This window comes from Aotus nancymaae, unplaced genomic scaffold (assembly GCF_030222135.1).
Source record: "Aotus nancymaae isolate 86718 unplaced genomic scaffold, 86718_ANA_hifiasm-v0.15.2.pri h1tg000040l, whole genome shotgun sequence".
In the NCBI taxonomy this organism is placed as follows: domain Eukaryota; kingdom Metazoa; phylum Chordata; class Mammalia; order Primates; family Aotidae; genus Aotus; species Aotus nancymaae.
The window spans coordinates 28,468,691-28,478,839 of record NW_026988454.1 but is presented as its reverse complement, the minus strand read 5'-3'; positions in this window follow the sequence as shown (position 1 = coordinate 28,478,839).

Here is a 10,149-nt window from a genome sequence, read left to right as displayed (position 1 = left end):
GAGAACTGATTTGCAGTTGTAATAAAGTACTACTTTATTTAAGTAACAGAGTACTACTTTCCAGAAATATAAAACATTACTACAAATGAATAAGAAAAAAACAGATAAGCCAGAAAGAAATGTGGGAAGAAAAATGAATATGCATACCACAAAAGAGGCTATCGCTTGACCAATAATTATACAAAAAGGTGCTCAACCTTACTAGTCATCAGGGAAAGACCAATTAAAACTACAGTGAGGGTCAGGCGCATGGCTCATGCCTGTAATCCCAGCACTTTGGGAGGCCAAGGCAGGTGGATCATTTGAGGTCAGGAGTTCAAGAACAGCCTGAGCAACACGGCGAAACCCAGTTTCTACAAAAAATACAAAAATTAGCCGGACGTGGTGGTGCATGCCCGTAGTCCCAGCTACTCGGGAGGCTGAGGCACGAGCATTGCTGGAGCCCAGGAGGCAGAGGTTGCCATGAGCCAAGATCAAACCACTGAACTCCAGCTGGGGCAACAGAGCAAGACTGTGTCTCAAAACAAAACAAAACAAAAAAACTACAGTGAGATATTACTATACACTTCCAAACGGCTAAAATGAAAACAAGTGATACACTGTGTGTGGGGAGAACACAGAGCAGCGGGAACTCTCATACACTGGTAGTTGAAATCATTGTTGCAATCTCTTTGGAAAACTGATTGGTAGTATCTTCTATAGATATTCAGATAATAGATACACGCCACATAACCCACCAATTTATCTCCTACGTATACACATAGGAAATGTCATAGCAACATTATTTGTAGTGGACACTAACTGGAAACAATTCCAGTGCCAGTCAACATTGGAACAGATAAATTGTGGCATATTCATATTATAGATCACTATGTGAAATGAAAATCAATGAACTACTCCTACAAACCACAACATGGATGAATTGCACATATATAGTTTTGAGCAAAAAAAGCCAGACATAAAAGGATACCTTCACAAAGTAAAAAAAAAAAAATAGCTCCTTTATACACCAAATGCACACATGCACACACACCCATGTACACACGTAGGCAAAACAAATGTGGTTTCCTTTAAGGAGGAGGGAGGGGTAACTTGTAGAATACTTGGCTATGCTCTGTTTCTTGACCCAGGTGGTGGGTTACATGAGAGAATTCACTTTGTAATAAATCATTGTTTTTGCAGTAAAGAGTTTTTAAAGATATGTTGAAAACCTAAGTGAGAAATGACAGTTTGAAAATATTTCCATAGAAGTTAACTATTATAACTTTGACCCTTTTCTTTTGGTGTGCCACCATGATGTAGCCATGCATGCTTCTTTCCATCTCTGCTACTCATTGCTGTTTGGATGCAGATGACAGCAACCCAACCAGCAACGCAACTACATCCTCTTGAAAAGGGAAACTAGTCTGGGTGCAGTGGCTCGTGGCTCATGCCTGTAATCCCAGCACTTTGGGAGGCCAAGGCAGGTGAATGATGAGGTCAGGAGATCAAGACCATCCTGGCCAACATGGTGAAACCCCGTCTCTACTAAAAAAAAAAAAAAAAAAAAAAAAAAAATTAGCCGAGCATGGTGGCGGGCGCCTGTAATCCCAGCTACTGGGAAGGCTGAGGCAGGAGAATCGCTTGAACCTGGGAGGCAGAGGTTGCAGTGAGCTGAGATCACGCCATTGCATTCCAGCCTGAATGGCAGAGCAAGGCTCCCTCTTAAAAAAAAAAAATTTGGCAGGGCACGGTGCCTCCTGTAATCCCAGCACTTTGGGAGGCCAAGGCAGGTGGATCATCTGAGGTCAGGAGTTCAAGATCAGTCTGGTCAACATGGTGAAACCCTGTCTCTACTAAAAATAAAAAATGAGCTGGTTATGGTGGTGCATGCCTATAATCCTAGCTACTTGGGAGGCTGAGGCAGGAGAATTGCTTGAATCCAGGAGGCGGAGGTTGCATCGAGCTGAGACTACACCATTGCACTGCAGTCTGGGCAACAAGAGTGAAACTCCATCTCAAAAAAAATTTTTAAATGACATGCAATCACTTTTGCTCATTAGCCCAAAAAACTTTAATACTGATAATACTCAGTATTAGCAAGGATGAGGGCAAATGGGGAAACTCACAAACTGTCAATATGGTATTATTGGGTCATCTGTCCTTTTCTTGTACATTTGTAGGAGTTCATTTAAAGGGCAATTTGGAAGTATTGATTATCTTTTCCTAATACACAAAAATAAAATGTGTTTAGCACAGAGCAAACATATCGCTTTGCCTGCCCAAGTCCCTTCCTTGGAAAAAACACTTTGTCCTGGATTCATGCAGTCTGGATGGGGCTGTCAAGCACAGAGCCCTACCCACTCACCCAGTCCTGGCATCGGGACAGGCCTAAAGCAGTGCAACACTTGATATACTATTCAGTTTGAAGACAGTGGCAGCTTCAGAATTGCCATAGAAAAGGGGCTTATGGGCTGCAGTTGGGTTGAAAGTGGGGAAGGAGACTATCTGGCTTGTCATGGAGCTGCACTTTCACACTGATTTTATCCATATGTTATCTGGGGGTTTGTGTGAACTGAAGCCCCTCCAATCCAGTGTGCCCACATGTGCCAAGGTGGGGTCCAGTCTAACCTAGCTACTGAGTTTTTCCTGCTGGAATTCTGCCTACCAAGAGGAATCACCTGCATGTAGAATCAAGTCAAGAGGAAGTGAGTGGAGTTGCAAGATTAGAATCTTAATCCTGGTAGCCATATTTGAGCTCCTGGAACATGTTGATCATTTTAGATCAGTTAGTTTCCCTTTTTTTTTGAGACGCAGTTCCACTCTTGTTGCCCAGGCTGGAGTGCAGTGGTGCAATCTTGGCTTACTACAACCTCTGCCTCCTGGGTTCAAATGACTCTCCTGCCTCAGCCTCACAAGTAGCTAGGATTATAGGCATGCGCCATCACCTCCTGGGTTCAAGTGATCTTCCTGCCTCAGCCTCCCAAGTAGCTAGGATTACAGGCACCTGTAACTACGCCCAGCTAATTTTTGTATTTTTAGTAGAGACAGGGCTTCACCATGTTGACTAGGCTGGTCTTGAACTTTTGACCTCAGGTGATCTACCCACCTAAGCCTCTCAAAGTGCTGGGATTACACACATGAGCCACCACACCTAGCCTGTTTTATTTTATTTTTTTATTTATCTGATGTGTTTTAGTTATTTGCATTTCTTCTATAAACTGCCCATTCATATGCAATGCAGGGCTTACAAATGGGAGTGGGACACAGTAGGAGTGATCATCTCTGACAGGGAGAAAAACTACCACTCACATTATTTAGGACTGCTGTGCATGATGACAATAAAAGCTTGTGGTTGGTTTTATTACTATTAAACATTCTCTGATAGACAATGCACCTCCCACCCCATCTTCCATTGCCCTTGCCCACTTTCTTCTGAGTTGTTTGTCTTTTTTATTACTTAGAGTATTTGTTTTCTGGACATTAATGCTTTGTTGTATTTACTGTGACTATATTCTCCCATTCTATCCTGGGCTTTTATTTATGTTTACTTGCTCCCTTTAACTTCTGAAGATTATTCATTAACTTGCGTGCCAGGCAATCAATTTGTTATAAAAAGCTCTCCTGGCCAGGCACAGTGGCTCATGCCTATAATTCCAGCACTTTGGGAGGCTGAGACAGGCAGATCACAAGGTCAGGAGTTCGAGACCAGTCTGACCAACATGGTGAAACCCTGTCTCTACTAAAAATACAAAAATTAGCTGGGCATGATGGTGCAGGCCTGTAATCCCAGCTACTCAGGAGGCTGAGGCAGGAGAATTGCTTGAACCCAGGAGACGGAGGTTGCAGTGAGCTGAGATCGCGCCACTGCACTCTAGCTTGGGTGACAGAGTGAGACTCTATCTAAAAAAATAAAAAATGCTTTCATTCTCCTTCCTCTGGGTATTGCTTTAAATTACTCCCAGATGAACTGAAGGACTTCAATATTGGTTTTCTTATAATGGGCAAGGGAGACGCCAGATGGTCCACCTACAACTATATGGCTAGTCAGTGCTGAATATTTTGGGGAGATGAATTGTATCACAGCAAAAAATCTCTTGGCATAAAGAATGAGTTATGGGCATGGCTGATGGGCCAGTAGGGTCTGCAATCAGCCCTGGTTTACTATCTTCTGACTCACTGATTAAAACATAAATGGATCAGACACTATTTCTCTTTGGCTTTTGGTTCAGGGAAACTATTCAGAGGCTTGATTTGAGCTGGATAATAGCAGAGAAAAAGGAGACTGGAACTCTGCCTCCAAGGATGCCACCCTAGTTAAAGATAGTAACCATGTGAAGAGCTTCTCTCCCGCTGAGGCAGGCCAGAATCAATTTAGCCTGTTTGCTACCATGTCTTGTGCTCCAAGCTCTGCAGCTGGTCTCTGCGAGGAATGGCATGGAGAATTTCTCCAGGCATACTCCTTGCCTTGCCTGGGGATGGAGCTGTGAGTCCATGGAGCTATGAGTCCATGACAACTGTCAAATTGGCTGATGGTGCATGCAATTATTTCGTGAATAGCTGATATTATACTTGAAGTTTCGCACACCTGCCTGTTTGTTCAGAAGCCAAAAAAGTGTGAGCCTTGTGACACTGTAAGCAAAAGAGGATTAGTTGAGCAAACAAAAGTCTGCAGCAAGATGTGATCCTATGAAAAAGTAGCTAGCCACGTGGCTCAAATTACATCTGCAGTGTTTCAGCTTTTCAGTACCCAGCCCCAACACACACACACTGTAAACTTGCATATAACCATCACCCTTACACGGGCTGCATCACTTTATCATGCATAAATACAGTCACATGCAACTATAAGCCTTCACATAGAACTACATACATACAATGTGCTCCCACAAAACTACACATACTGGCACGTCTTACACACAAATACTCATACATACCCTCACACACAAGTACACACTGACACATAAATACCTGAACACACAAACAACCACACACACATTTCATAAAACCACTATTCTCTAGCAAGAACCTATGCTTTCTACTTGGAGATCTGGATATAATTTGTAATAAAAATGCTTTCAGACGTTTTCTTCTTGTTTAGTTGCTGAACATTTAGGGGTGACTGAGACAGCTCAAAGTCTCTTCCAGGCCCTTCCCATGGTACCTAGTTCCTATCACTGGTAGTGGGAGGAGTCCTCAGGCCTGAGTCACACAACAAGGTGCTCTGATCCAGAGCAGACAGGGTCAAAGTGTGAGGGGTCCTGAAACCCTTTGCTTAGCCTTGTAACCACTGTCACTCCAGGGGCTAGCACAGATGCAGAGAAGGCCCTCAATGTACATTGAATAAATCCTTCATCCTCCCTATTTAATTTTTAAACTTAAAAAAGTAATATGAGTAATTTCTTGTCTCCTTTTTCTTGCCTGACTTAACAGAAGTATCCCAAATGATATGCAGGTCTTGTAGAATAAAACCCTCCCTGAAAGGGGGGAACTTCATAATCTCTTGAGATTTTAATCAGAGACACCAAAATCCTTACATATATAGTAAGGAATCTCTAGTCCAAGGTTCTCATTTTATAGGTGAGTGAACTGAGGCCCAGAGATGTTAAGCAATTTATCCAAAGTCACCAAGCTAGTTGGCAGCAGAGCAGGGACTAGGCATTCAATAACCTGATTCCTGGATGAGTACTATCCTTGATTAAACTTGGATAATTTTATTCCAGGAATAACTTGTTGATAAGAATGGTAAGAAGACAAATGAACTGAATGTGAATTTCTTTGCTCAGAGCATTACAATAGTCTGACTGAGGAATTATACTGGTTTGGGTAGAGCATTTACTACAATGTAATAAATCTGGCCTATGGTATCACACTGTGTATTAATCTGTTCTCACATTGCTATAAAGAACTGCCCATTAAATCTCTTTCCTTTATAAAGAGATTTAAAGACTCACTGTTCCACATGGCTGGGACTGGATATGGGGAGGCCTCAGGAAACTTACAATCATGGCGGAAGGGGAAGCAGACACATCTTACATGGCAGCAGGCCAGAGACAGCATGTATGAAGGAGGAGCTGTCAAACACTTATAAAACCATCATACCGACCCAGCACGGTGGCTTACACCTGTAATCCCAGCACTTTGGGAAGCCAAGGTGGGCAGAACACAAGGTCAAGAGATTGAGACCATCTTGGCCAACATGGTAAAACCCAATCTCTACTAATAAAGTACAAAAATTAGTTGGGTGTGATGGCGTTCACCTATAGTCCCAGCTACTCAGGAGACTGAGGCAGGAGAATTGCTGAGGCAGGAGAATCTCATGACTTTAGACAAGATTAAAGTAGGCTGGGCATGGCTCACATATATAATCCTAGCACTTCAGGAGGCCAAGGCAGGCAAATCACGAGGTCAAGAGATTGAGACCATCCTGGCCAACATAGTGAAACCCCATCTCTACTAAAATACAAAAATTAGCTGGGTGTGGTGGCATGTGCCTTCAGCTACTCGGAAGACTGAGGCAGGAAAACGGCTTGAAGCTGGGAGGTAAAGGTTGCAGTGAGCCAAGATTGTGCCACTGCACTCCAGCCAGGTGCCTAGGAAAAGAGCAAGACTCTGTCTCAAAAAAAAAAAAAAAGAAAAGAAAGATATGATTAAAGTATTCCTATTGTACTAGTTTTATATACTTTAACTCTGAGTTTGAAATTTTGTTAGTATACGGGATTTCCAAATGGTCTGTGGCTTGTTATATCTGCCTGGTAGGCATATTAGAGCAATCTCAGGTTCATGACAGTTTTTATTCTTGCTGTAATTAATAGATATGATATAATACTGGTGACCATCATTTCCCTAGAGCAACAAAACCACTAACTGTCTAATCAATTTTGAAATGTTTACTTTTGTTTTAGAACCTTGACCTTTAGCCAATGCTGATTTATGGCATTATCATATCTTTCCTGTCACTTCATAAACAGTTTGACTTTTTCCCTTGTTTTGTTATTTACCACACTTGTATTTTTCCTGAGTTGGTTATTTATTTATTTGCAATGGGGTTTCGCTCTTGTTGCCCAGGCTGGAGTGCAATGGCACAATTGCAGCTCACTGCAACCTCCGCCTTCTGGGTTCAAGTGATTCTCTTGCCTCAGCCTCCCAAGTAGCTGGGATTACAGTCATATGCCACCATACCTGGCTAATTTTTTGTATTTTCAGTAGAGACAGGGTTTCTCCATGTTGGTCAGGTTGGTCTCGGACTCCTGACCTCCAGTGATCCACCCGCCTTGGCTGCCCAAAGTGATGGGATTACAGGCATGAACCACCCTGCCCAACCTATTTATTTTTTTAAGCTGTATTGAGTTTATACATCTTGCTTATCCAAGTCCAGGAGGTTTATGTGGAAACCTGTATATGTGTGGTAGAGTGTTTAAGTACAATGTGTGGCAAAGCTTTGTAACAACAAACATGAATGCTGCATGTTCGTACTTACATAGGCATGTTTATTCTATAAATAATGTAATATGCTTCCATGTTTTATGACAAAGTGAAATATATTAAATTTTACCACACAGTGTAAACACTCAAATCTGGTACCTATTAATAGCTATCATTCTCACCTATACTACTGTGCTCTCCCTAAAAGCCAAACTAACATAATGTTAAATTTAAAAACACATTCAAATAATTTAAAAACATACTCAAGGCCAAGCATTGTGGCTCACGTCTGTAATCTTAGCACTTTGGGAGGCTGAGGCAGGCGGATCATGAGGTCAAGAGATCAAGACCACCCTGGCCAACATGGTGAAACCCTGTCTCTACTAAAAATACAATAATTAGCTGGGCGTGGTGGCGTGCACTTGTAGTCCCAGCTACTTAGGAGGCTGAGGCAGGAGAATGGCTTGAACCCGGGAGGCAGAGGCTGCAGTTAGCAGAGATCGCACCACTGCACTCTAGCCTGGTGACAGAGTGAGACTCTGTCTCAAAAACACACACACGCACACATTAAAATAATTTAAAATATACTATTTTATATACTGTATGCTGACAGTGGTTAAATTAGGGTGACAGAATTATGAGTAAGTTTTCTCTATTTTCTGAATGTTTATTACATAATTTTATTACTTTTATAGAAGACAGCGCCTTTACTGTGTGTGTGTGTGTATTTTTTTTTTTTTTTGAGACAGTGTTTCACTGTCACCCAGGCTAGAGTACGGTGGCACAAACATGGCTCATTGCAGCCTTGACCTCGTGGACTGGGTGAAGTCCCATGGGATCTGATGGTTTTATAAATGTCTGGTGTTTCCCCTGCTTGGACTCATTCACTCTGTCCTGCCACTCTGTGAAGAAGATGCCTACTTCTTCTTCACCTTCTGCCATGATTGTAAGTTTCCTGAGGCCTCCCCAGCCATGTGGAACTATGAGTCAATTAAACCTTTTTCCTTTATAAATTACCCAGTCACAGGTATTTCTTTATAGCAGTGTGAGAATGGACTAATATGGTAAATTGGTACAAAGATAGTGGGGTGCTGCTATAAGGATACACAAAAATGTGGAAGTGACTTTGAAACTTCCAAGATTTCAGGCTTGCATGGGGCCTGTAGCCCCTTTGCTTTGGCCAATTTTTCCCATTTGGAATGGGCATATTTATGCAATGCCTGTATCCACATTGTGTGGTAACAGGCAGAAGTTGGAACAGTTTGGAGGGCTTGGAAGATGTGGGAAAGTTTGGAACTTCCTAAAGACTTGTTAAGTGGCTTTGACCAAAATTGCTGATAATCATATGGACAGTGAAGTCCAGGCTGAGGTGGCCTCAGATGAAGATGAGGAACTGGAGCAAATGTCACTCTTTTTTTTTTTTTGAGATGGAGTCTTGCTCTATTGCCAAGCTGGAGTGCAATGGCGCAATCTCGGCTCACTGCAACCTCCACCTCCTGGATTCAAGTGATTCTTCCACCTCAGCCTCCCGAGTAGCTGAGACCACAGGCACGTGCCACCATGCCCAGCTATTTTTTGTATTTTTAGTAGAGACGGGGTTTCACCATGTTGGCCAGGATCGTCTCGATCTCTTGACCTCGTGATCCGCCCACTTCGGCTTCCCAAAGTGCTGGGATTACAGGTGTGAGCCACCGCGCCCAGCCACAAATGTCCCTCTTGCTATGCTTTAGCAAAGAGACTGGCAGCCTTTTTTCCCTGCCCTAGAGACCTGTGGAACTTTGAACTTGGGAGAGATGATTTAGGGTATCTAGCAGAAGAAATTTCTAAGGGGCAAAGCATTCAAGAGGAAGCAGAGCATAAAAGTTTGGAAAATTTGCAGCCAGATGATATGAAATAAAATAAAAACCCATTTTCTAGGGAGAATTCAAGTCTACTCTGGAGAAATTTGCATAAGTTATGAGGAGCTGAATGTTAATCACCAAGTCAATAGAGAAAATGTCTCCAGGGCATGTCAGAGACCTTCACAGAAGCACCTCCTATCATAGGCCTGGAGGCCTTGGAGGAAAAAATGGTTTTGTGGGCCAAGTCCAGGGCCCCACTCCTCTGTGCCTCGGAACATGGTGCTCTGCATCCAAGCTGCTTCAACTCCAGCAGTGGCTAAAAGGGGCCAAGGTACAGCTCAGGTCATTGCTTCAGAAGGTGCAAGCCCCAAGCTTTGATGGCTTCTATGTGGTGTTGGGCCTGTGGGTACACAGAAGTCAAGAACTGAAGTATGGGAACCTCTGCCAAGATTTCAAAGGATATATGGAAATGCCTGGATTTCCAGGCAGAAATTTGCTTCAGGGGCAGAGGCCTCATGGAGAACCTCTGCTAGGGCAGTAAAGAAGAGAAATGTGGGGTCAGACCCCCCACATAAAGTCCCCACTGAGGCACTGCCTAGAGGAGCTGTGAGAAGAGGGTCACTGTCCTCCAGACCCCAGAATGGTAGATCCACCAACAGTTTGCACTGTATGCTTGGATACTCAATGCCAGCCTGTGCATATATCTGGGAGGGGTGCTGCACCCTGCAAAGCCACAGGAGTGGAGCTGTCCAAGGCCATGGGAGCCCACCTCTAGCATCAGCATGACCTGGATGTGAGACATGGAATCAAAGGAGATCATTTTGGAACTTTAAGGTTTAATGACTGCCCAATTGGATTTCAGGCTTGCATGGGGCCTGTAGCCCCTTTGCTTTGGCCAATTTTT